This window comes from Zea mays, chromosome 3, assembly GCF_902167145.1.
Source record: "Zea mays cultivar B73 chromosome 3, Zm-B73-REFERENCE-NAM-5.0, whole genome shotgun sequence".
Classification (NCBI taxonomy): domain Eukaryota; kingdom Viridiplantae; phylum Streptophyta; class Magnoliopsida; order Poales; family Poaceae; genus Zea; species Zea mays.
Window position 1 is genome coordinate 95,580,472 of NC_050098.1, and position 26,525 is coordinate 95,606,996.

A 26,525-nucleotide genomic window follows, 5' to 3' on the forward strand; every position below is an offset into this window, starting at 1 on the left:
GTTTCCTGCAGTACTTTTTAGTAGGGGAAGTTCCAATATATATATAGCCTTCTCGAAAGAAGAGCGCGCGCAGAGCTCTAAGAAAAAGCATCACTCACTTACAATAATAATGAGGACCAGGAACCAATCTCTTTGTTGCGAGGAATCCAGGAAATAACTAACTCCAAGTCACTTAACTCACTCTGTAAGGCCGTGAAAATCCCAAAGGGAATATAGGAAATACAAGTCAGTCAAAGAAATGCAATTCGGAAATGCGCACGCACCAGTCAATCTAGTCAAGTGCTACTCAATCTCCTACTAGATATATAGAGACCATATAGAGGCAGGCAAATCCAGGAATGAGATATAGCGGAGGGAATACGGGCCTCCTTACCTACCTGAAATAATCTATGAAAATTCAAAGTGGAGTAAAGAAACCTAGAGGTAGAACCCATTTGAGAATATGAATATTCAATCTCAGTTTGAATGAGCAAGCCATTCTAGAAATATAAATCAGGCTAAAATGCACATGATCCAAATAAGGATAGAAATCATGTGCTAGCGAGGCCTATTGTCTTTTTTTGAAGTTTTAATGGAGGGTATTTTTTTTATTAAAATCTTTATTCCCATCGGTAAGAAAAAAATATGAAGAACCTCTTGACTAAGTAAACCTCCTCCTATTAAAAGTTAAGAGAGGTATTTATAGTAGTTAGCCATTAGAAGGTTAGTCTGCTAATTTTTAAGCTGTATTATGAGTTTAAAATTTATATTAAAATATAATATATATCTTATATGATTTACTCACCCGATGGTGCGATTGTATTCCGGTGAGTACAATATATGAGCAAAATAAAATAAAATATGATGCATCTTGTCGTACCAGTTCATTAACGGACCGAACCAATCTTCATGCGTCACCACTTTTCTTCCACATTCAATCTTCATGCGTCACCACCATTTAGGCTTGTTTGTTTTGTTTTTAGGGCTTTTGATTCACATATTAGTAACGTAACGAGTAACCGATAATGTTATATTATGTTTGTTTAAGTTTAACCGTAATCGATATCACACTACAAATGAATACTTTCTTATTCAAACTTGTTACCGTCGTTATTTGAGTGTGAATCATTACCATTACCATTTACGTTACATTTCGTGAACCAAACGACACCTAGATGGAATTGAATTTAAATCCTAAACAAATCAAAATCTTTAATAATTTTTTCTAATCATCCATGGACCGAACAAAGTCTTAAATAGTAAAAAAGCTTAAATTATACACATAGGAATTTGAACTATAGTTTCCAAACTCACATTTACATCCACCTAGCCAATATAACAAAAAAAACTATTACAACGTACAATGAAGAACATCAGCACATGCGAGTACGCTGCGTACGGCACGTAACTAGTACACAACACACCACATGTCAATTGATTGCAAGCTTCAAAAAATGGTGGCAAGCTCATGCCAGCGACAGCAACGGGTGCAATGCATTACATTACCGCAGGCAATATCAATCAGCATATGCAGAATAATTGAGGAAAGAAAACAATCCCAAGTAGTTTTTCCAGAAGTAACATGAAAACAGTGAAATAAAAATAACGCCGGAGTTCGGGAGGGGGCAAGGTTGCATATGGTAGCAACGAATGATGTTGAAGAAAGTAAGATTTATACACGCACTTGGCTTTCAATCTGATGACAGCAAACTGGGGGAAATAGTCAAAGGCTACTGTTGTTTCTCAGTGGTGGAAGCCACGTTAGACGCTGATCTGGATTCTGATTCACCACAAGCCCTTATAACCGCCTCATTCTGTGATAAAACATTGCAAAATATTACTCGCTTGTCGGGTCGAAATGCTGGACGCTAGGCAACAACGAGAAAAGTTCTGCAAGAACTGACTTCTAAACCCTGCTGTTTATCATTACATGTTATTCAATAAGGAAAACAGTATTCTAAACCCTGCTGTTTATCGAAGCATTTAGCATTGTCCAACTCTAATACAACGAAAGGAACAGACCTAAAGGTTAGGAAAACAGTATTTGCGATTATGGTAAGAAGGTAATGTTATCAAGCCGACCCTAGTTCCAATGGACCAACCGACCCACTAGTCGTGATTAGCCATTGACCAGCTCAGTCCTGTATATTTCAAAACCGATATACTACACGATATATAAAGCAAACAACAAGAATATGAAAGCACTAGAGCAGCAGATTCTTGTGAGATTTGATGTCCAGTTGGTCAGTTTTGTGAAACTTTGAAGTGTCATGTATGTACGCACATGTGTATGTATTATGTAAGAGAGCAGCGGCAGCAGCAGTAGAGCATGAGCCATGAGAGAACAGTAGACCAAGTGGGTACAGAGAAACCCTGTTTTTTTTTTTCTCGAAAGCGCAAGAGAGCTGCGCGAAAATATATTAAGAAGGAGATAAAGGTCCAAAAGGACCCCAAGATACATGGTACAAAAAAGGCTGCCCTACGGCGGCCAATAACAAGCATAAATGAAACCATCCATGACAAAAACACTGCTACCAAAACAGCACTACAACTATCTAGCTAACAGGGAGACCTGGGATGGGAGCAGTAAGCAAGGACAGCTTCTTTGCACCAGCCATAACCCAAAGATCAATCTCCAAACCAACACTTTTAATAGCAACAGCAACACTAGGACTCTTATTGTCAAAAACGCAGCCATTGCGATGCTTCCAAAGGGTCCAAACACCAAGAATGACAAGAGAATTAAGACCATTTCTTGCAATCCCAGGAATCTTGGTGCTCAAATCTTGCCACCAATCCATAAAAACCCCTTCACAGGACTGATGGGCCAAGTGCTGTAGATTAACAAGAAGCAGCTTGAACCAAAATTCTCTAGCAAAAACGCAGCCCAGCAACATATGATTTAAGGTTTCCTGATCCTGATCACATAATGGACATGTCTCCGGATGATCCATACCTCTTCTTTGCAACCTATCAGCTGTCCACACCCTCTTGTGAGCGACCAGCCACATGAAAAACTTAGATTTCGGATGAGCCCAAGTCTTCCATATTATATGAAAAGGCTCAAACTCAATTGACCCAATAAAGAAACCCCTATAAGCTTCCTTGGAAGAATATTTTCCATTGGCAGCAAGGCGAAAGAAATGCTTGTCATCCACATGAGGTCTTAGCTGAACCAAATCTAATAAATCCCATAGGAGGAGGTATTCGTTGATAACACCCACTGAAAGATCCCCCTGAATATCTGAAATCCAGCTGTGATTGGAAAGAGCGTCCAATACTGTTCTCCGATTAGCCCTTTGCTTAGAAATAGTTCTAAATAACCGTGGAGCTAAATCTGCAATTCTATGTCCCGACAGCCACCTATCTGTCCAGAAAAACGTAGAAGCACCATTACCAATATCAGTTTGCATAGCCATTGAGAAGAAATCTTTTACTTTCTTAGGAACTTGGATGGAAATAGAAGTCCAAGGGCAAGTTGGGTCAGTTTTTGCCAACCATAACCAACGCATTCTAAGTGACCAAGCAAGCTCTTTTAAGCTCGAAATACCAAGGCCACCCAGCTCAATAGGCCTGCAGACAGTCCCCCAGGCCACATGACAATGTCCACCTCTTGCATCTTTCCTCCCTCCATAGAAACCCACGGCGAATCTTGTCAATAGCTTTGAGCGCCCAAGCTGGAAGATCCACAGCCATAGCAAGATAAATGACCATCCCTGTGAGAACATACTGGACGTGGATTTTACGACCAGATTTAGTCAATAAATCAGCCTTCCAACCAGCAAGTTTATTTGCAATCTTATCAATGATGGGCTGAATCTGATCTCTAGTGACCTTTTTAATAGCTAGCGGTAGACCCAAGTACTGACAAGGAAAATCAGCCACCTCGCAAGGTAGCAAGTTATGAAGCACAACAAGGTCTTGATCGTCACATCTAATAGGATAAACGCTGCTCTTCTGGACATTAGTACATAAGCCGGAAGCCTCTCCAAAGAGATGAAGAATATCCAAAGTAATATTGATATCCAACGCAGTCGGACGAAGAAATATCACCACATCATCAGCGTATAACGAAATCCGGTGCTGCAAAATCCGTGGGGCGATGGGCTGCAGCAGCCCAACCTGTTCAGCTCGGTTAAATAGGAATACCAAAATATCCATGACCAAGATGAACAGAAAAGGTGACAAAGAATCGCCTTGTCGAAGACCACGTCGGTGAATAATAGTCTGTCCAGGCAGTCCGTTAAGTAGCACCTGGGATGAAGAGGTCCATAGCAAACCACTAATAATGTCCCTCAATATCTGACCAAAACCCAAATGTTGCAGAACCTCAAGGAGGAAAGGCCAAGCAACTGAATCAAACGCCTTTGAGATATCTAACTTCAGGAGGATTCGAGAAAGCTTATGTTGATGAAGAAAGCGAGTAGTCTGTTGCACCAACATAAAATTATCCTGAATGAAGCGACCTTTAATAAAGGCACTTTGATTAGGAGACACCATAGTGTGTAATCTACCCGCCAGACGATTAGCAAGGAGTTTAGTGAGCAGTTTTGCGAAGCTGTGGACTAAACTTATAGGTCTGAAATCCTTTACTTGATCAGCCCCTTCAAACTTTGGGATGAGGGTGATATATGCAGTGTTTAGAACATGAAAATTAATGAATCTCCTGCATCCAACAGCCGAAAACGCAGCCATAACATCAACCTTGATAATATCCCAGCAAACTTTATAAAATCTCCCTGTGAAACCATCCGGACCAGGAGCCTTGTCTAAGGGAACAAGGCAGATTGTATCCCACACTTCCTTTTCTGAGAATGGGGCATCCAAGGCTGACAGATCAAAGTTTGGAATCCCCAAATTTTCCAAGGATATAGTATGCTCTCTATCACTGCAGAGCCCCAGTAACCTGCCATAAAAATCATCAACCAGATTGGCCTTGTCATCATGACTAGAGAGGACTGCACCATTGGACACCAATTTTGTGACAAAATTTTTCTTCTTTCGAAATCTGGAGTGCATATGAAACAGTTTAGTGTTGGCGTCCCCCTCACGCAGCCACCCAATTCTGGACCTCAACCTAGCAATAGTCCTTTGAAGGGAAGCAAGGGCCAGAGAATGCTTCTTAAGATTTACTTTAAACCACAACTCAGCTGGAGACAACAGGCGAGAATCTTGGGCAATTTCCAAGTGATGCAACAACACTCGGGCCAAAGCCAAAGTGGACGAAATATTTCCAACTTTTTTAGCACTCCAATCATGCAGCCCTTTAGCAGCAGCCTTCAACTTAAGATTCAAAGTGGAAAAAGGACAATTCGAAACTGGGACAGAATGCCATGCCAACAAAACCACCTCCAAAAATCCCTCAATCTTGGGCCAAAAAGATTCAAAATGAAACCTGCGCCTACCCGAAATGTTATCCCTCAAACCCAAAAGAAGGGGACAATGATCAGAGTCATTGGAAGCCAGACTTTGAAGCAGAGAATTCGGAAACATCTCCTCCCAATCCAAGGTACATAAGACCCTATCCAACTTCACTAAGGTAGGATTAGCCTGCTGATTGGACCATGTGAATTTTCTACCAATCAAAGGGAGCTCACTCAGAGCAAGGTCGTTGATCAGATTGCGAAATCTTCCCATCATACCTCGGTTGAAGTGTGGGGTATTCTTATCTTCAGCTTTATAGATCAAATTAAAATCACCAGCAATCATCCATGGTCCAAGACACAGCCCCCTCAGATTTCTGAGCTCCTGCAGGAATAGGATTTTATCATTATTTCCCTGGGGCCCATAAACACAAGTAAGCCACCAGGGGCTCCCATTTCCATTGAGAAACTGTACTGAGACGCTATTATTCCAGATATACTGCGTGCCTGTGACAACCACATCCTGTTTCCAAGCCACCAAAATCCCACCACTGGCGCCAACAGCAGGTAGCTTAATAAAATTAAGAAACTCGGAGCCTAAGGCTGATAGGAGGACCCCTCTGGTAACGACATCCAATTTAGTTTCTTGTAAGCAAATGATATCAATTTTTGAGGAAGCAACTAAAGAACGGACTGAGTCTTGCCTAGCCGAGGAATTTAATCCTCTTACATTCCATATCAGAACACGTTCTGGATTTATTGACACAAGGGCGAAAAGAACAACCAATGGAAAAAACAAAGCAGATCCTCCCAAACCCTACAAGTGGTCAGGAAGCTGCCAGCCAAACAAGGCTGCAAGGGCTTTTACATGAGTATCAGACAAGGATGTCTTGAAAAGATCAGCATACTCCTCTTGAGCCCTCTGGTCAATTCCTACATTATCAGCAATTATCCCAACTGCCTTCATGATTTTCTTGGTAGCACGTCTGTCAAGATCAGAGGCATTAAATTCAACGCCTACTCCAGCAACTCTGCAGCTGCGTCGTGGTACCGATCTGGGGGGCAGAATGTTGTCCTTCTTCTTCAAGATGACTGGAGGAGCAGGAAGCAATTTAGAAGGTTGCCGAGTAACAGATTTGATGAACTCTTCTCTCTGCATAGATTGGGAAGCCTCCTGCTTGCCAGAATGTGAGGAAATAAGACTGTGAACCACCCCAGCTGGAGACATCAGAATGTCTGCCACAGCCGCAGTAGGTTCAACCAAACTTAAATTAGGAGACACCAAACCATCCGCCACATCCCCGCAAAATACTGGGCCCTGACCAACGTGATCTGTCTCATCAGCAGCAAAACCAGTCGCCGAAGCTGGAGAAATTATAGCATCTGCTGCAGCCCCGACAATGCCATTCTCATCGGTACCGTCAATCAGCTGTAGCTTTTGATTTCTTTTCCTGGAATAAACTAACAAATTTGGCGACATAAGATGCTTCCTTGATGAGGAAGACTCCAAAGGGAGAATGTTCTGCAATTCAGATTCAACCATGGGAAGACCCACTCCCCCGGAGAAGACATTAACGTCCTGCAATTCAGATTCAACCATGGGAATCCGGGATGGAGCATCAGAACTAATAACAGCTTCCGAACAAGTTCCACCATCCACAGGAATAGCCCCATGACTTAAGATTGTGGGAGGAGAGCCAGCCAAAGTATCTTCAGTAGCGACAGTAGAACTAGTAGCTTCCAAAAATGCATCATCAACCGCAGCCGGGAGTGGAGACACAAGAGCAGACGATGTCTTAGGAAGGAACCCTGTTGCGGTCAAAAAGGAAGGAAAACCCTAGTGGCCCAGCTACAGCTCAGTATGCGGTCTCAAATCTCCAGGTTAGTCATCCAACAAAGCATTCTATCCCATGCAAGTTGGGGTAGTCTAGAGTTAAAAACTCAATAAAACCGTTCGGACACATTCAAGGCTAAATCTTTGGGGTATATGCTACCCTTTCAAGTCTCCTTTTATTGTTTCTTTCCATATCAACTTCGGTCTTTCTCTTCTCATTACTATCGCACCCTTAGGATCCCATTATGCACTGGTGTCTCTGGAGGTCTCCGTTGGACATGTTCAAGCCACCTAAACCGATGTTCGACAAGCTTTTCTTTAATTGGTGCTACTCGGCTATGTCATCATTTCGGATTCAATCCCTTCTTGTATGATCATAAATCTAACGCAACATACACATTTACGCAACACTTATTTGTTGAACATATCGTCTTTTTGTAGGTCAATATTCTGCACCATACAACATAGCAGGCCTAATGGTTGTCCTATAAAACTTGCCTTTTAGCTTCTGTGGTTCCCTCATGTCGTATAGAACGCCAGATGCTTGACGCCACTTCATCCACCCTGCTTTGATTCTATAGCTATCATAGATATCAATATTTCTCTGTAACATTGATCCCAAATACCTAAAAATGTCCTTCCTAGGAATTATCTGACCTTCCAAACTAACATCTCCTTCCTCATGTGTAGTGCCGAATCACATCTCATATATTATGTTTTAGTTACACTAAGTCTAAAACCTTTAGATTCTAGAGTCTCCCGCCACAACTCTAATTTCCTATTTATTACTCCTGTCCGACTTTTATCAACTAGAACTACATCGTTCGCAAAAAGCATACACCAAGGGACATCCTCTTGTATGTCCCTTGTGACCTTATCGATCATCAAGGCAAAAAGGTAAAAAAGTAAGAACTCAAAGCTAATCCTTGATGTAGCCCTATTCTAATCGAAAAGCCATATGTGTCTCCATCCATAGTTATTAAGGTGGTAAGGCAGCGTAAGGCGACCGACCCACTTTTTACCTTTTAGGCGGTAAAGCGTAAGGCGAGGAGACGCCTTAATTATATATTAATATAACGCTTTTATTATATAGTAATATAAAATATTAGACCAAATATGATTTATATAACAATAATTCAAAATTAATAAGTAAGCTAGCACAACTATAAGGCCTAGTAGGTCTATTTCAGTCTAGTAGAAGAGAGAAATTGAAAAAAAGAAAAAGAAAAAAATCTACAAGCCCAAAGGCCCAGCTAGCCCAGCCCAACAACAACAGTTTTAGGTTAAAACAGCTCCCTCCCCTCCCGTGCAGTGCAGGTGCAGCCGCTGCTACCCTCCCGTGCAGCCACCGGTCGCAGCTATCTCTCTCCCTCCCCACAGCTCCTCTCTCACTGCCCGCAGGTCTCCTTCCTCCTCTGACTCGCCGGCTGGGGCCGCACGCCCACGCCCACGCCGCAGCTCCATGCGCGCCGCCGCCGCATCCTACGCGCGCTGCCGCAGCGCCCTCTGCCCTCGCCTTACTCCCGCGGCAAGGCGATAGGAAGCCTTGCGTGGTGAGGCTCGCCTTACCGCTGCCTTAATAACCATGTCTCCATCACTTGCTCAAACACTAATAACATTGTTGTACATGTCCTTAATAAGTCCAATGTACTCTGTTGGAACTTTATATTTGTCCAAAGCCCACCAACATAACATTCCTTGGTATCAAGTAGATTTCTGATCAGACAAATTAATTTCTAATCAGTTAAATCATAGCCGCGAAAGGGCCATTAGTTGAATTGGTTATGTGGTCTGAGTAGCACTCCTCAGGTCCTAGGTTCGATTCCCTCTGGGAACCAATTTCAGGTTGTGGTTAAAAAATCCCCTAATCTGTCACACACCATAGCATGAATCTAAGGCTCGGCCCTGGTCGTTCTCACATGGGCTTACGGTGTTGATATGTATGAGGGGGAGGGGGTACATGGTTTTCTCGATCTGCGTGAGGTCTTTTTAATATAATGTCTGGTGGCTGTCTTATCCCTCAGGTCGAGTTTTTTAAAAAATCATAGAGCCTAGTCAAGGTCAAGAGGCCCACCGACTAATTGCAATTTATCGGTCGAGGGACAACTTGATACCACTGGATAAAGGAAGAGTTGGTTGCAAAAAATGAATAAATACTGCCTCAGGAGTCAGCAACCTAAATAGTGAAATCAGTATCTCTTCATGTATGGGCTTTACCACAAGGATTCTGAATCGTGATGCAGTGTACATAAAATTCTGTTTCAAAATTAATCTAAAGCCAGTTAGTAAGATGCATCAGCTTAGAGCAGCAAGAAAACACAATTATACTATTCTGTTACTCTTTTATCGGTTTCTTACAGAAATGTAAGGAACATCTAATGGAAGTAAGGATGTAAATGGTAAGTAAAATTCGGTAAATTTTCAGTACCGTTTACCGGATTTTTCCGGCAGTTTTCAGATTTTTCGGGATATACGAAAAACGGGACGGAAACGAGATATGTTATTACGAAAACGGTACTGAAAATCCGGTATTTTCCCGTATTTTAACCGTATTTTCTTGGTCCACAAAACAACCAAGGAGGCAAGAACTATACCCGTTAGGGTTTAGGGTTTCAGATATCATAGAAGATATATCAAGTGATCCAGACGACATGCCACATGATTTCTAGTTTATGTATCGTGTGTTTAAGACTTATATACTATGTGGTTAAAAATTCAGTGAACATGTATGATCATTTATGTGTGGTCATGACTATGTATTGTGTATTTGTGTGGTTGAGACTTGTATGTGGATGTGAATGAACAATCGTGTTTTAAGACTTATGTGTTGTGTGTTAAAATTTAAGAGTGGACATGTATGAGTGTATGACCAATTATATGTGGACAAGATTGTGTTTTGTGTACTTTTGTGAATGAGACTTGTATGTGGATGTGAATGAACAACTGTGTGGTTAGGATTTGTTTATTGTGAGCTTTTCCGATTACAGTTACTGTTTCCCGATCAATTTCGAGCTATTTTGCTCAGATTTATCCATTTTCGATATACCAGAATTTACCGGCCGTTATCCATTTCCGACTTTCCCGTTTACCGATTCCGATCAAACGAAAAATTATGCGGGTGAAAACGGTGAGAGTTTTTTTGCCGACCATTACCGACCGTTTTCACCCTTAAATGGAAGTAACTTGAATAGTTGAATAATTGTGCATTAGATATATCCAATCAAAATAAAAGAAAAGATCAGGAGAAAACAAGTGACCAGTACAGCCATTCAATACATATGCAACAAAATTGCAATAGAACACAAGATCAGGAAAATGCAATAGAACAGAAGGATCATAACTTGACAAAAGCATAGTTCTGATTTGTGAGCACATAACAAAAAAACTTGACAGATGGTGATTTTCTTAACAATCAGTTAAATGGGCCTAAATCTAAGTTTCCCTAACATACAATCTTCAGTGACACTATGCATGTATCGAACCAAACAAGTGGACATTAACACTGATCTCACCAAAAAAGGACTATGCATTTGTGGCTGCACTGTATCACAGGAAAATATTCAGTGCAAACCACATCTTCAATGGAATTGTGAAATCCCCTCGAACAATATGTTTATGAGTTTAAGATAAAATTGAAACAACAATGCACATCGATAATGCATGCTTTAGATGTACACTGCCACAAAATTGAGATTCAAACTCAACCCAAAAATTCACACGACGAAATAAACAAATTTTAGGTGCATATGCACTGAAGACAAAATTACACCTGAAATTTGTTTTTCGTATCAGTTTTTACAAAATGAGTTTTGATCTCAAAATTTGTGGCAATGTACATCTATAGATGCAGTATGAATGAACAGCATTATAATATTTTTTAAAGCTCCTAAGTATGTTTGTCTGGGGTTTTTCAAGATTCCAGTGAAGGTGTGGTTTGCACTGAATATTTTCCCATGTATTATATATCTCACATGTGGACATGTGTAATGGAACTGGAAGAGTTTTTGCCAACATGTCTAGACACTCTGATCTGCAAAAGCTAGACTCATGAATCACATAAGTTTCAATTAAAAAATCAACAAATTAACAGGGGAAACTCAGGAGCAACTATTGATGCTTGCAAAAGATTCAAGTTGGAGCAGGACAAATCAAGTATAGAGTGTAGCAGAGCAGTGAACTGATGATACTATTGGTAGTGAATGATTCTGACTGACTGCAGCACCAAGCTTCAGAAAAGGAAGCACACTATGAAGAAAAAAGATAAAAGAATTGTTTCATTTTGTTAAACAGTCACATGTTATAGGCTATTCCAACAATATCCAACCAAACTACTATACCAGTCAAAATGAAAAGGTTTGCCTGAAGCAGGAAGAATAAATCATCATAGATAAGCATTGTCTGCTCTATTCCAAATAATGAAAATATCCTATTCTACAAGCTGAAGCTACAGAAGATCATTAGGGTACAGGACTTTCTTCAAAACGGTGTATCATACGGCATAAATTTTAAACAAGATGTTGAAATGCTGTCTTCTTAGTGACCTGAACTTGGTATCAATGTGATGTACTCCATGTAATCTGTTGCCTATGTGATCATGATGCGAGCACGTAGCAATGCACAGGCACAAATCTAGTTGCCAGGCAAGATAAACATTAATCCAGCAATTAACTCCATGTGCAAAACAACACAGGAATACATCAACACCCTCACTGCTGCCATTAAAGAATCCGCTATGTAATATTTAATGCTAGATGCTGGTTATATCTTTTATCAGCATAAAGAAAATAGAACTTCCACTGTAGTTAGACCCGAGCTCTTCCAGCCTAGAAATGAAGTTTAACACGAAGCCAACTCAACTGCCCATATAATTCAAAGATCTATACTACTCCAAGAATGCTTCAGTAAATGACAATGAAAAAAATGACATTGGTGGGATTAGATTCCTCCTATTGGTTGACAAATGCAAAATCGCACAGATCATGTACCCATGTGTCGGCGTTTCGAACCCGGGGGGTCCCTGGACCGACGAGTAAATTATCGCCGCGTGCCCCAGCCCAGATGGGTCGGCGCGAGACGGAGCGCGAAGGGGGGAAGAAGCCGGAGGGATACGGGCGTGAGAGGTGAAATCCCGCGGCCTTCGTGTTTGTCCCATGCCCAGGTCGGGTGCGCTTGCAGTAGGGGGTTACAAGCGTCCACGTGGGAGGGAGCGAGCGGCCTCACGCGAGCGCCGTCCCGTCCTTCCCCGCGCGGCCAACCCTCGTAAGAGGGCCCTGGATCTTCTTTTTATAGGCGTAAGGAAAGGATCCAGGTGTACAATGGGGGTGTAGCAGTGTGCTAACGTGTCTAGCGGAGGAGAGCTAGCGCCCTAAGTACATGCCATCGTGGCAGCCGGAGAGGTTTTGGCACCCGGTTCGTGTGATGTCGTGGCTGTCGGAGTAGCGCCGGAGCCTAGCGGAAGGACAGCTGTCGGGGCTGTCGAGTCCTTGCTGACGTCCTCTTGCTTCCGTAAGGGGGCTGAGAGCCGCCGTCGTCATAGAGCGTGCGGGGCGCCATCATTACTCATATAGTGGAGCGAGCCAGATGGGACGCAGGTCTTGTTCCCCGTAGCTTGAGTCAGCTTGGAGCAGGGTAATGATGGCGCCTCCTGTTGACGTGGTCGGTCCGTGCCCTGGGTTGGGCGAGGTGGAGGCTCCTCCGAGGTCGAGGTCGAGTCTGTCTTCCAAGGCCGAGGTCGAATCCGAGCCCCTGGGTCGGGCGAGGCGGAGACCGTCGGCTGATGCCAGGGCTGAGTCCGAGCCCTGGGGTCGGGCGAGGCGGAGTTCGTCGTCCTTCGGGGCTGAGCCCGAGTCCGAGCCCTGGGGTCGGGCGAAGCGGAGTTCGTCGTCTTCCGGGGCTAAGCCCGAGTCCGAGCCCTGGGGTCGGGCGAAGCGGAGTTCGTCGTCTTCCGGGGCTGAGCCCGAGTCCGAGCCCTGGGGTCGGGCGAAGCGGAGTTCGTCGTCTTCCGGGGCTGAGCCCGAGTCCGAGCCCTGGGGTCGGGCGAAGCGGAGTTCGTCGTCTTCCGGGGCTGAGCCCGAGTCCGAGCGCTGGGGTCGGGCGAAGCGGAGTTTCCCATGGCGCCTAGGGCCGGACTTGGCTGCTGTCAGCCTCACTCTGTCGAGTGGCACAGCAGTCAGAGCGGCGCAGGCGGCGCTGTCTTCTTGTCAGGGGACCAACCTTTTTCGGTTGCGTCTTGTTCCGGTGGGTGCGCGCGAGCGCACCCGCCGGGTGTAGCCCCCGAGGCCTCGGAAGAGTGGTTTGACTCCTCCGAGGTCTTAATGTGTTTCCAATGTTTCGGCAGGTCTGGTCGTTCCCTCATGCGAGCTGGCCGTAGCCCGGGTGCACGGTCGGGTCCCAAGTTCTCGGGCTGGTATGTTGACGCTGTCAACGGTTTGGCCGGAGCCGGGTTTGCGAGAGCAGCCCCCGAGCCTCTGCACAGGGCGAGAGGACGGTCAAGGACAGACTCGACTTTTTTACATACGCCCCTGCGTCGCCTTTCCGCAAGGAGGAGGGGGGGAAAGCGCCATGTTGCCCTTGGAGGGCGCCGAACATGGTGTCTCCAGCGAGCTGCTGACGGGTAATCCGAGTGGACGCTCGTGCCCCATTTGTTAGGGGTCGGCTAGAGGCCCGGAGGCGCGCTCCAAAAGTACCTGCGGGTGATCTGCCGGACCCGATCCCCTTTTGACGGGGTCCGAGGGCTCGATGCCTCCCTCTGATGGGATTCCGTTACAAGATCGTTCCCGCTGGTCTCGGAAATGTCCTAGGGTACCTCGGGAGCGTAGCCCGAGCCTTGGTTATGTATCGAACGTACCCAGGGTCATCCCTCGCTCTGTGTCTGAGGCGGCTGTGAACCCTTCGAGGGCCAGCCTACGAACCCCTGATCAGTAGTGGGCGCGGAGCCCGAGTGGCCTGAGGCGGCCGTTGAACCCTTCTGAGGGGCCGACCTTCGAACTTCTGACCAGTAGTGGGCGCGGAGCCCAAGCGCTCTGAGGCGGCTGTTAAACCCCTCCGAGGGGCCAGCCTTTGAACCTCTGATCAGTAGGGAGGCTCGGGGCCTGTTTCCTTCACGGAGAAGGATCCTTTTCGGGGTATCCCCTTTCCCGGTCCCTGTTGTAAGAGAGAAAGAGGAAAAGGATACGAAATCGAATGACGTGGCGTACCTTTTTTGACGCGGTCATTATGGCGAAGGCGAAGCGTCGCTCGCTTCTCCTGCCAGAGGCGCCGCCTGTCCCGCCGCGGAGTTAATGCAACGGGGCGAGTGGTTCGCGGGGCAGCCGTTGCGCGTGCGCGGGCCGTTCGAGGAACGGAACACGGGCGCGTCGTCTTCACGCCGTGAGAGAGGGTTCTCTCGCTGTCCCACGAGGTGACGTGAGCTTGGCTGACGACGTGACCGCTGCTTCTGCCCGCCTGCCACCACCATTACTGTCGGCCCATTTTTGGCCGCATCGACCGTCGCGCCTTCTCCGCGGCGGACTGGCCCGTGATCGATGCGCCTGGCTGGCACTGTTGGGTCATACGCAGGGTTGCCTCGAGTCGCGGTACTGGTTCCGCAGTCGAGGAGGCGCGGTAGTGGCGCGAGTGGCGGTGCAGTTGCTCGCACGTAGCAACCGGCGTGCCGGTTGCATGACGTGTGGGCCTGGGCCTCCATGCTGGGTGTGTTGGAAGTCGGAGGGGTGCGCCCACTTGGCGCGGTTGCATGCCGCCTGCATGGTTGTTCGCCCTTTCACCCGCTGGTCTGGGCGATAGTGGAGGAATGCTCGTAACCGCCGGGCAGTTGCATGCACCGCGCGCGGCGGTTTGGCTTCTTCTGCTCTGGGCCAGCCCGCATGACGCGTGGGACCCAGCCCCCGCGCCGTAGGGGGAGGACCTTGGAGCGTGTTGGAGAAGACTCAGCCCGCGACGGCTGGGGACGCAAGTAGGGAGAGTTGCCTTTAAAAGGAGGGTGACCCCCTTGAAAGGCGACCATGTCTTCGCGGAGGCCGGGCTGAGCCGGAGCTCTACCTCCCGCGCGAGTTCGTGGGTCAGCCTCTCCTTCAGCATTCAAGGGAGAGGGCGCTCACTGGCCCTGCGAGAGGGGCGGACTTTGACAACGCGGGGCTGGTCGACGGCGGGCGTCGTCAGCTTCAGCGCGTTGGGCTCGCCGGCTTGGCTCCCGGTGCCCCCTCCTGCCGCAAGGGCGGTTGTCGCGCCGCGCGCACGGGAGGACCGCCCAAGACGTCACGCGCTGCTAGGGCGGCGTTCGTGTTCTGGGGCTGTCCTGCCTTTGCACCGGTACGGCGCCTCCGCGCGGAGGTCGGTGCTCCGCTCGTCCGGGAGGATCCGAGTGGGGATCTGCCGGTGGGCTGACGGCTCCTGTCGTCGGTGCCGAGGTGGAGGCGGCTCGAGAAGTCCCCGTCGTCGACGGGATCACCGCCACCATCCGCGCTTCGGGCCTCCGGCTCTTTGTACTTGTCCTCGCCCCTCGAGCGTCGGCGTGGGCGAGGGCAAGGTTGCAGCGGCGTCCGCCCTGAGGCCATCGCTGCTGCAGTTCGGTCACCCGTAGCGGGGGTCGTTGTCGCTGCTGCTGGAGCGGGCGACGGTGAGCCGTCCGTCGGCCTTCTGTTGCTCCGCAGGCCCCCTATCGTGTGGGGTTGTTCGTACCTGCGGAGGTGGAACCGGGGTTCCGTTTGTAATGGCACCTTGAATGCCGGTGTTTTGTTCATTGTGGCTGTCGGGGCCTGAACATGTATGTATTGTCGGCACGGGGCCGTGTTTTTTCTTCATTTCGAGCACTAAGACTCGCCTGTCGACTATCTGAACCGCTTCACCAAGCGTGAGTTGTCTCGTGCAAAGGTGACGAGTGAGGTATCCGTATCCCGGAGGTGTAGGAGTCCCTCAGCTCGGTCGGCCTTGCTGTCCGAGGCTTCTCTTGCTTAGTTAAAGGAAACCCTCGGCCGCTCTCTGATGAGCCGAAGCCGGAGGTAGCGGTGTCAGCTCAGACAGAGGCTGAGTTGGCTCGAAAAGAAGACTTGGTCGGCCAGAGCCTGGCCGGGTCGTCCACTGGCGGGACCGACGCCGGTGTTGAGTTGCCGAGGCCACAAACCGAGCCGATGTCCTCGGGGGACAGCTGGCTGAGGCTTCGGGGTGATCGACCGAGCCGTCCGCTCGAGCCGGATTCCTGGAGAAGACCCTGGCAGCGATGGCCCGGGCGTGGTGCTGATGTCGTCCTTCGGGGTGGATATCCTCAGACCGCGTCGCCGTCCGAGGCTAGGTCGGACCTCGCCGAAGGTGTAGTTGACGCCGAGGGTGCTGCTGCTCCCTTCAATTGTCAAGATCTGAGCCTGCAGGATCGGATTATCTTGTGGTGTGTGTATGTTTTCTGCGGCCGCCGAGGCCCAAACACACGATCGTCGTGTTGTAAAGCTGCGTTTCTTTTCCCCTTGTTTCGAGTATCTGGACTTATTTGTCGGTAACAGAATTGTTTGTGCGAGCGAGAGTTACTTTTCACGGAAGGTGATGAGGGAGGTATCCGTATCCCGGAGGCGTAGGAATCCCTCGGCTCGGTCGGCCTTGCCGCTTACGCGCACTCTTACTCGTCCATAGGGTTCTGTCACCGACGTAGTCGAGAAGGCCCGAAGAATCGTTTCGGCAGAGGAGCTTTCGAGCGTGAAGACTTGTTCGGTCCGCGAAATCACCTATCCGAGCGTGAGTTACTTATCGCAGAAGGTGATGAGTGAGGTATCCGTATCCCAGAGGCGTAGGAATCCCTCGGCTCGGTCAGCCTTGGCTGCTTACGTGTACTCCGTCGTTTTCAGGATCCACTTTCGAAATAGTCGGAAAGCACGAAAGACATTCTGGCAGAAAAGATCTTTTTCCGAGGAAAATTTTGGCGCAGAGGGGGTTCCCCCCTTTTAGCCCCGGAGGGAGGGTCGGGCTTTGCCGAGGCAAGGCTGACCCTTCCTTGATGACTAAACTTTGCGTGGGAACGAGGCATGCGAACAACTTGAAAGCATCTTAAGGGTAGAAGCGACGTAGCTGTTGGATGTTCCAAGCGTTGTTGTAGACCTCGCCTTGACTGTTGGCCAGCTTGTACGTTCCGGGCTTCAGAACCTTGGCGACGACGAACGGCCCTTCCCAGGGAGGCGTGAGCTTGTGCCGCCCTCGGACGTCTTGCCGCAGCCGAAGCACCAGGTCGCCCACCTGGAGGTCTCGGGACCGAACCCCTCGGGCGTGGTAGCGTCGCAGGGACTGCTGGTACCGCGCCGAGTGTAGTAAGGCCATGTCCCGAGCCTCTTCCAGCTGGTCCAGTGAGTCTTCTCGATTAGCTTGATTGCTTTGGTCGGCGTAGGCCCTCGTCCTCGGGGAACCGTATTCTAAGTCTGTGGGCAAGATGGCCTCGGCCCCATAGACTAGAAAGAACGGTGTGAAGCCCGTGGCTCGGCTCGGCATTGTCCTCAGACTCCAGACCACCGAGGGGAGTTCCTTCATCCACCGCTTGCCGAATTTGTTGAGGTCGTTGTAGATCCAAGGCTTGAGTCCTTGTAGAATCATGTCGTTGGCACGTTCTACCTACCCATTCGTCATGGGGTGGGCCACGGCGGCACAGTCCACCCAGATGTGGTGATCCTCGCAGAAGTCCAGGAACTTTCTGCCGGTGAACTGGGTGCCGTTGTCGGTGATGATGGAGTTCGGGACCCCAAAGCGATGGATGATGTTGGTGAAGAACGCCACCGCCTGTTCGGACCTGATGCTGTTTAGGGGTCGGATCTCGATCCACTTGGAGAATTTGTCGATGGCGACCAACAGGTGCGTGTAGCCCCCGGGTGCCTTCTGCAAGGGGCCGACTAGGTCCAGACCCCACACAGCGAACGACCAGGTGATGGGTATGGTCTGCAGGGCCTGAGCGGGCAGGTGGGTCTGCCTTGCGTAGAACTAACACCCTTCGCAGGTGCGGACAATTCTAGTGGCATCGGCCACCGCCGTCGGCCAGTAGAAACCTTGTCGGAAGGCGTTTCCAACAAGGGTTCGAGGTGTTGCGTGATGGCCGCAAGCCCCCGAGTGTATCTCTTGTAGGAGCTCCTGACCTTCGGCGATGGAAATGCATCGCTGGAGGATGCCTGAGGCGCTGCGGTGGTAGAGCTCCTTCCCGTCTCCCAGCAAGACAAACGACTTGGCGCGCCGCGCCAACCGCCGAGCTTCGGCTTGGTCGAGGGGTAGCTCTCCTCGGTGGAGATATTGCAGGTACGGGGTCTGCCAGTTTCGATTAGTCGTGACCCCGCTCCGCTCCCCCTCGATGCGCAGTGCCTCACCCTCGGGGGCCGAGGGTACCTCGGGCCGAGCCGAGGGTGCCTCGGGCTCGGGCGTGTCGTCGATCTTGACGGAGGGTTGATGCAGGTCTCGGGAGAAGACGTCCGAGGGAACCGTTGTTCGCCCCGAGGCTATTTTAGCCAGCTCGTCCGCAGTCTCGTTGTAGCGTCGGGCGATGTGGTTGAGCTCGAGCCCGTAGAACTTGTCTTCCAGGCGCCGAACCTCATCGCAGTATGCTTCCATCTTCGGGTCGCGGCAGTGGGAGTTTTTCATGACTTGGTCGATGACGAGCTGCGAGTCACCGCGAGCGTCGAGGCGTCGGACCCCGAGCTCGATGGCGATGCGCAATCCGTTGACCAGAGCCTCGTACTCAGCCACATTGTTGGACGTCGGGAAGTGGAGGCGTAGCACGTAGCGTAGGTGCTTCCCGAGGGGTGAGATGAAAAGCAGGCCTGCGCCTGCTCCTGTCTTCATCAGCGACCCGTCGAAGAACATGGTCCAGAGTTCCGGTTGGATCGGAGCTGTTGGGAGCTGGGTGTCGACCCATTCAGCCACGAAGTCCGCCAAGACCTGGGACTTGATCGCCTTCCGAGGGGCGAACGAGATTGTTTCGCCCATGATTTCCACCGCCCACTTTGCGATTCTACCCGAGGCCTCTCGGCACTGGATGATCTCCCCCAGGGGGAAGGATGACACCACAGTTACCGGATGAGACTCGAAGTAGTGTCGCAACTTCCGCCGCGTTAGGATCACCGCGTACAGCAGCTTCTAAATTTGTGGGTAGCGGATCTTGGTCTCGGACAGTACCTCGCTGATGAAGTAGACTGACCTTTGGACGGGCAATGCATGCCCCTCTTCTCGTCTCTCAACTACGATCGCGGCGCTAACCACCTGAGTGGTCGCGGCGACGTAGATTAAGAGGGCTTCTCCGGTAGCGGGGGGCACCAAGATGGGCGCGTTTGTGAGGAGCGCCTTCAGGTTCCCGAGGGCTTCCTCGGCCTCAGGGGTCCAAGTGAAGCACTCGGCCTTCCTTAAGAGGCGGTACAGAGGCAGGCCTCTTTCGCCGAGGCGCGAGATGAAACGGCTCAGGGCCGCAAGGCATCCCGTGACTCTCTGTACGCCTTTCAAGTCCTTGATGGGCCCCATGCTGGTGATGGCCGCGATCTTCTCCGGGTTGGCCTCGATGCCCCGCTCGGAGACAATGAACCCCAAGAGCATGCCTCGGGGGACCCCGAAGACACACTTCTCGGGATTGAGCTTCACGCCTTTCGCCTTGAGACATCGGAATGTCACTTCAAGGTCGGAAAGGAGGTCGGAGGCTTTCCTTGTCTTGACTACGATGTCATCGACGTAGGCCTCGACCGTTCGGCCAATGTGTTCGCTGAACACATGGTTCATGCACCGTTGGTACGTCGCACCCGCATTCCTCAAACCAAACGGCATGGTGACATAGCAGTATATGCCGAAGGGTGTGATGAAAGAAGTCGCGAGCTGGCCGGACTCTTTCATCCTAATTTGATGATACCCTGAGTAGGCATCGAGGAAAGACAGGGTTTCGCACCCAGCAGTGGAATCCACGATTTGATCGATGCGAGGCAGAGGGTAGGGAACTTTCGGACATGCTTTGTTTAGACTAGTGTAGTCTACACACATCCGCCATTTCCCTCCTTTCTTTCGCACAAGCACAGGGTTGGCAAGCCATTCGGGATGGAATACCTCTTTGATGAACCCTGCCGCCATTAGCTTGTGGATCTCCTCGCCTATGGCTCTGCGCTTTTCTTCGTCGAATCGGCGCAGAGGCTGCTTCACGGGTCGGGCTCCAGCTCGGATATCCAGCGAGTGCTCGGCGACATCCCTCGGTATGTCGGGCATGTCCGAGGGACTCCACGCGAAAACGTCGGCGTTTGCGCGGAAAAAGTCGACGAGCATTGCTTCCTATTTGGGATCGAGCTCGGAGCCGATCCGGATCTGCTTGGTGGCGTCGCTGCTGGGGTCGAGGGGGACGGATTTAATCGTCTCCGCTGGCTCGAAGTTGGCGGCGTGGCGCTTCGCGTCTGTCACCTCCTTAGAGAGGCTCTCCAGGTCGGCGATGAGGGCCTCGGATTCGGCGAGGGCCTCGGCGTACTCCACGCACTCAACGTCGCATTCGTACGTGTGTCGGTACGTGGGGCCGACGGTGATGACCCCGTTGGGGCCCGGCATCTTGAGCTTGAGGTAGGTGTAGTTGGGGACGGTCATGAACTTAGCGTAGCATGGCCTCCCCAGTACTGTTTGGTAGGTTCCTCGGAACCCGACCACCTCGAACGTGAGGGTCTCCCTTCGGAAGTTGGAGGGCGTCCCAAAGCAGACGGGAAGATCGAGTTGTCCGAGGGGCTGGACGCGTTTCCCGGGGATAATCTCGTGAAAAGGCGCAGCACCTGCCCGGACCGAGGACAGATCGACACGCAGGAGCCCGAGGGTCTCGGCGTAGATGATGTTGAGGTCGCTGCCTCCGTCCATGAGGACCTTGGTGAGCCTGACGTTGCCGATGACGGGGTCGACAACGAGCGGGTATTTCCCCGGGCTCGGCACGCGGTCGGGATGGTCGCCCTGGTCGAAGGTGATGGGTTTGTCGGACCAGTCTAGGTAGACTGGCGCCGCCACCTTTACCGAACAGACCTCCCGACGCTCTTGCTTGCGGTGCCGAGCCGAGGCGTTCGCCACTTGCTCACCGTAGATCATGAAGCAGTCGCGGACCTCGGGGAACTCTTCTGCCTGGTGATCTTCCTTCTTATCGTCGTCGCGAGCCCTGCCACCCTCCGCGGGTGGCTCGGCCTTGTGAAAGTGGCGCCGAAGCATGGCGCACTCCTCAAGGGTGTGCTTGACGGGCCCCTGATGATAGGGGCACGGCTCCTTGAGCATCTTGTCGAAGAGGTTGGCACCTCCGGAAGGTTTCCGAGGGTTCTTGTACTCGGCGGCGGCGACAAGGTCCGCGTCGGCGGCGTCGCGTTTCGCTTGCGACTTCTTCTTGCCTTTCTTCTTGGCGCTGCGCTGAGTTGACGCCTCGGGGACACCTTCCGGTGGGCGGCCCTGGGACTGCTTGTCCTTCCGGAAGATAGCCTCAACCGCCTCCTGACCAGAGGCGAACTTGGTGGCGATGCCCATCAGCTCGCTCGCCCTGGTGGGGGTCTTGCGACCTAGCTTGCTCACCAGGTCGCGGCAGGTGGTGCCGGCGAGGAACGCGCCGATGACATCGAAATCGATGATGTTGGGCAGCTCGGTGCGCTGCTTTCGAGAATCGTCGGATGTAGTCCCGGAGAGACTCTCCCGGCTGCTGGCGGCAGCTTCGGAGATCCCAAGAGTTTCCGGGGCGCACGTACGTGCCCTGTAAATTGCCGGCGAAGGCTTGGACCAGGTCGTACCAGTTGGAGATCTGCCCCGGAGGCAGGTGCTCCAACCAAGCCCGAGCGGTATCGGAGAGGAACAAGGGGAGGTTGCGGATGATGAGGTTGTCATCGTCCGTTCCACCCAGTTGGCAGGCCAGCCGGTAGTCCGCGAGCCACAGTTCTGGTCTCGTCTTCCCCGAGTACTTTGTGATAGTAGTCGGGGTTCGAAACCGAGTCGGGAACGGCGCCCGTCGTATGGCGCGGCTGAAAGTCTGCGGACCAGGTGGTTCGGGCGAGGGACTCCGATCCTCCCCGCTGTCGTAGCGTCCCCCACGCCTGGGGTGGTAGCCTCGGCGCACCCTCTCGTCGAGGTGGGCCCGACGGTTGCAGTGATGGTGCTCGTTGCCGATGCGACCCGGGGCCGCAGGCGCTGTGTTGCGCGTGCGCCCGGTGTGGACCGAGGCTTCACGCATGAATCGGGAAGTCGCGGCGCGATGTTCCGAGGGGTACCCCTGCCTTCGGGAGGCGGAGCTTTCGGCCCGTCGGACCGCGACATCCTCCAGGAGATTCTTGAGCTCTCCCTGAATTCGCCGCCCCTCGGTGGTTGATGGCTCCGGCATCGCGTGGAGAAGCATTGCCGCTGCAGCCAGGTTCTGGCCGACTCCATTGGAAGTCGGTGGCGGCCTTACCCTGACATCGTCGGCGATGCGGTGCTGGATACCCTGGGGTAGATGACGCACTTCTCCGGCCGGAGGTTGGCCCGCCCATTCCTGCCCGATGTCCCGACGGATCGGCTCAAGTGTTCCGGCTCCCTCGTCGACCCTGGCCTGCATCTCGCGCTGTGGGTCATGACCCCCCCGCCGGGACGGGGACCACAGCTAGCTCCCGAAGGATGTCAACGCGAGGCACAGGCCTAGGGAGATCTCCGTTCTCCAGCATACCAAGATGGTTGCCTTCGTTGGGACCCCCTATATCGACGTGGAAACATTCACGACTTGGGCCGCAGTCCTCGTCGTCGAGGCTGCGGCTACCGTCGGAACAGTCGAAAAGGCAGTAGTCACACGCGGTCATAAAGCCCCGCATGGCACTGGGTTACCAAGTCCGGAGAAATCCCAACAGAAGTCGGGCTCGTCATCTTTCTCGGACCCCGAGGGCCCGTAGGTCGAGACGGTCGTCAGCCGGTCCCAGGGTGACCGCATACGATACCCCAGAGGGTTTGGACTCGCCTCTACGAGAGCGTCCACCAAAGCGAAGTCTCTTGGTGGGTCGAGGCTGAATCCAAAAGGCGTGAGATGAGAATCGGTTGGTACCTCTTGGTCGACGGGCGGTGACGAAGTCACGTCAGGGACTGACTGCACCGTCGTCTCAGGTACGAGGGTGACGCCCAGCAAGTCCTTCGCGAGCGTGCTGGCGTCGTCCGTTTGCTTGGGATTGGCGTGTTGCGGGGAGACGGCGCTCGTCTTCGTCTCAGACGCGAGGTCGATACCCGACGTGCCCCCCGTTAGGGCGCCGGCGCCGTCGACTCGCTCGACAGCCGACGAGGTGCCGCCTCCTGCTTGGCCTTGGTTGCTCCGCCTCCTCCTCCGTCGGCGGGGGAGGGGACGGGGCGAGCTCGAATGTTGTTCTTCCACCACGCGGGGAAGACGTCGTCGATTCCGCCGCCGGCGGGCGGGCTGTCGGCCGCCATTGTCGCTGTCGCGCGGCGGGGGAAGGAGTACCATGTCGTAGCTGCCGTCGAGGGACATGAACTCAAGACTCCCGAAACGGAGTACCGTCCCGGGCTGGAAAGGTTGTTGAAGACTGCCCATCTGGAGCTTGACGGGAAGCTGTTCGTCAACACGCAGCAGGCCCCTACCTGGCGCGCCAACTGTCGGCGTTTCGAACCCGGGGGGTCCCTAGACCGACGAGTAAATTATCGCCGCGTGCCCCAGCCTAGATGGGTCGGCGCGAGACGGAGCGCGAAGGGGGGAAGAAGCCGGAGGGAGACGAGCGTGAGAGGTGAAATCCCGCGGCCTTCGTGTTTGTCCCGCGCCCAGGTCGGGTGCGCTTGCAGTAGGGGGTTACAAGCGTCCACGCGGGAGGGAGCGAGCGGCCTCACGCGAGCGCCGTCCCGTCCTTCCCCGCGTGACCAACCCTCATAAGAGGGCCCTGGATCTTCCTTTTATAGGCGTAAGGAAAGGATCCAGGTGTACAATGGGGGTGTAGCAGTGTGCTAACGTGTCTACCGGAGGAGAGCTAGCGCCCTAAGTACATGCCATCGTGGCAGCCGGAGAGGTTTTGGCACCCGGTTCGTGTGATGTCGTGGCCGTCGGAGGAGCGCTGGAGCCTGGCGGAAGGACAGCTGTCGGGGCTGTCGAGTCCTTGCTGACGTCCTCTTGCTTCCGTAAGGGGGCTGAGAGCCGCCGTCGTCATAGAGCGTGCGGGGCGCCATCATTACTCGTATAGTGGAGCGAGCCAAATGGGACGCCGGTCTTGTTCCCCGTAGCCTGAGTCAGCTTGGGGCAGGGTAATGATGACGCCTCCTGTTGACGTGGTCGGTCCGTGCCCTGGGTTGGGCGAGGTGGAGGCTCCTCCGAGGTCGAGGTCGAGTCTGTCTTCCAAGGCCGAGGTCGAATCCGAGCCCCTGGGTCAGGCGAGGCGGAGACCGTCGGCTGATGCCAGGGCTGAGTCCGAGCCCTGGGGTCGGGCGAGGCGGAGTTCGTCGTCCTTCGGGGCTGAGCCCGAGTCTGAGCCCTGGGGTCGGGCGAAGCGGAGTTCGTCGTCTTCCGGGGCTGAGCCCGAGTCCGAGCCCTGGGGTCGGGCGAAGCGGAGTTCGTCGTCTTCCGGGGCTGAGCCCAAGTCCGAGCCCTGGGGTCGGGCGAAGCGGAGTTCGTCGTCTTCCGGGGCTGAGCCCGAGTCCGAGCCCTGGGGTCGGGCGAAGCGAAGTTCGTCGTCTTCCGGGGCTGAGCCCGAGTCCGAGCCCTGGGGTCGGGCGAAGCGGAGTTCGTCGTCTTCCGGGGCTGAGCCCGAGTCCGAGCCCTAGGGTCGGGCGAAGCGGAGTTCGTCGTCTTCCGGGGCTGAGCCCAAGTCCGAGCCCTGGGGTCGGGCGAAGCGGAGTTTCCCATGGCGCCTAGGGCCGGACTTGGCTGCTGTTAGCCTCACTCTGTCGAGTGGCACAGCAGTCAAAGCGGCGCAGGCGGCGCTGTCTTCTTGTCAGGCCGGTCAGTGGAGCGGCGAAGTGACTACGATCATTTCGGCTCTGTCAACTGGAGGGCGCGCGTCAGGATAAAGGTGTTAGGCCACCTTTGCATTAAATGCCCCTGCGATTTGGTCGGTTGGCGTGGCGATTTGGCTAAGGTTGCTTCTTGGTGAAGACTGAGCCTCGGACGAGCCGAAGGTGTGTCCGTTGCTGGAGGGGGTCCTCGGGCGAGACGTAGACCCTCCGGGGTCGGCTGCCCTTGTCCGAGGCTGGGCTCGGGCGAGGCGTGATCGCGTCCCTCGAATGGACCGATCTCTGACTTAGTCGCACCCATCAGGCCTCTGCAGCTTTGTGCTGATGGGGGTTACCAGCTGAGATTTAGGAGTCTTTAGGGTACCCCTAATTATGGTCCCCGACACCATGATTATCAGGAAACCTCATATACAGGTAAAAAAGGCTGCCAATTTTGGGGGCAAATTCCAGGAATAGTATGCGCAAATCACCAATTGAAACCTTTTATGCAACTCCTGAATGACACAAGTCGACTTTAATAATCCAATCTAGAACCATTAACCATTTCTTAGAACCTATTGCATTTATAGGTTAGGTTCATGGTAACCAACAAGTTTTCCAGTTTTTCCCTGGAGGTAGCTTATCACCTTCCCTAATATTGATGGCCAAGTACCAGGAAGAACAAACCAACAAGGTGCGAAATGAAGTTTTAATTTTAACAAAGCAAACAATACAAACGAGTTCCTGACTTTGTGTAAACTTTGTGTGAACTTCGTGTAAACTTTGTGTAATCTAATCTACACAGAATCCGTAGGCAAGAAACTTTGTGTAAACTTCGTCATCGTCGTCCCCTCATAGAAGCCAAAAAACCCTTCCCTCTCAAATCATAGGCATGCGCATGCACTCCAAAATCAAACCACAACGCTACGAGTCGGAATAACTGATCAGCTAAGTCCATTGGAAAATCAAGCCGAAGAATCAGCAAGCAACAATCAAACCAACATGAACCACGAATGGGTAGAAGAGACGAAGAAGTACCCATTATCTCTGCCCACAACGCTGAACGATAGCACCGGAGCGGGAACGTAATAGAGGAGGAGGAAGGTAGTCAACCTGCCAGAGCCGCTTAAGGCGCTTCTTGGCGTTGTTCTTGCGGGTGGTCGTGAGCTTGATGCGCTTCCACAGCAGGCCCGGGGAATCGTTCCGCTTGACCACCTCCAGCGCCCGCGTCGCCCAGAAAGCGCCCCCCAACAGGCCCCCGACTGCCATCGCTGCTGGATCGGTTGGCTTCTTCTTCCTCTTGTTTCTCGCGCGCCGGCGCTGGCGGCGGGCGGTGGCAGCGCTCGGAGACGGGAGAGAAAGACCAGAACGGGGAAAGGGTTTTGGGAAGGTTTGGGCTTGGGCCTTCGTTGGCCTACGGAATACCAGGGTCCTTTGATAGCGGAAATAAATTTTAAATGTTACATGGATAT

The 26,525-nt window shown here is 52.0% G+C and overlaps 1 long non-coding RNA gene across 1 annotated transcript; it reads right to left on the reverse strand.

Annotated features, from left to right (window-relative positions):
• Window positions 1-1,365: 1,365 nt before the first annotated feature.
• On the reverse strand, window positions 1,366-26,525 carry LOC103650409 (uncharacterized). Its single transcript, XR_002268031.3, has 2 exons — window positions 26,167-26,525; window positions 1,366-1,793 (listed from the first exon to the last, which is right to left on the reverse strand). It is a non-coding gene; the product is annotated as an uncharacterized lncRNA (long non-coding RNA).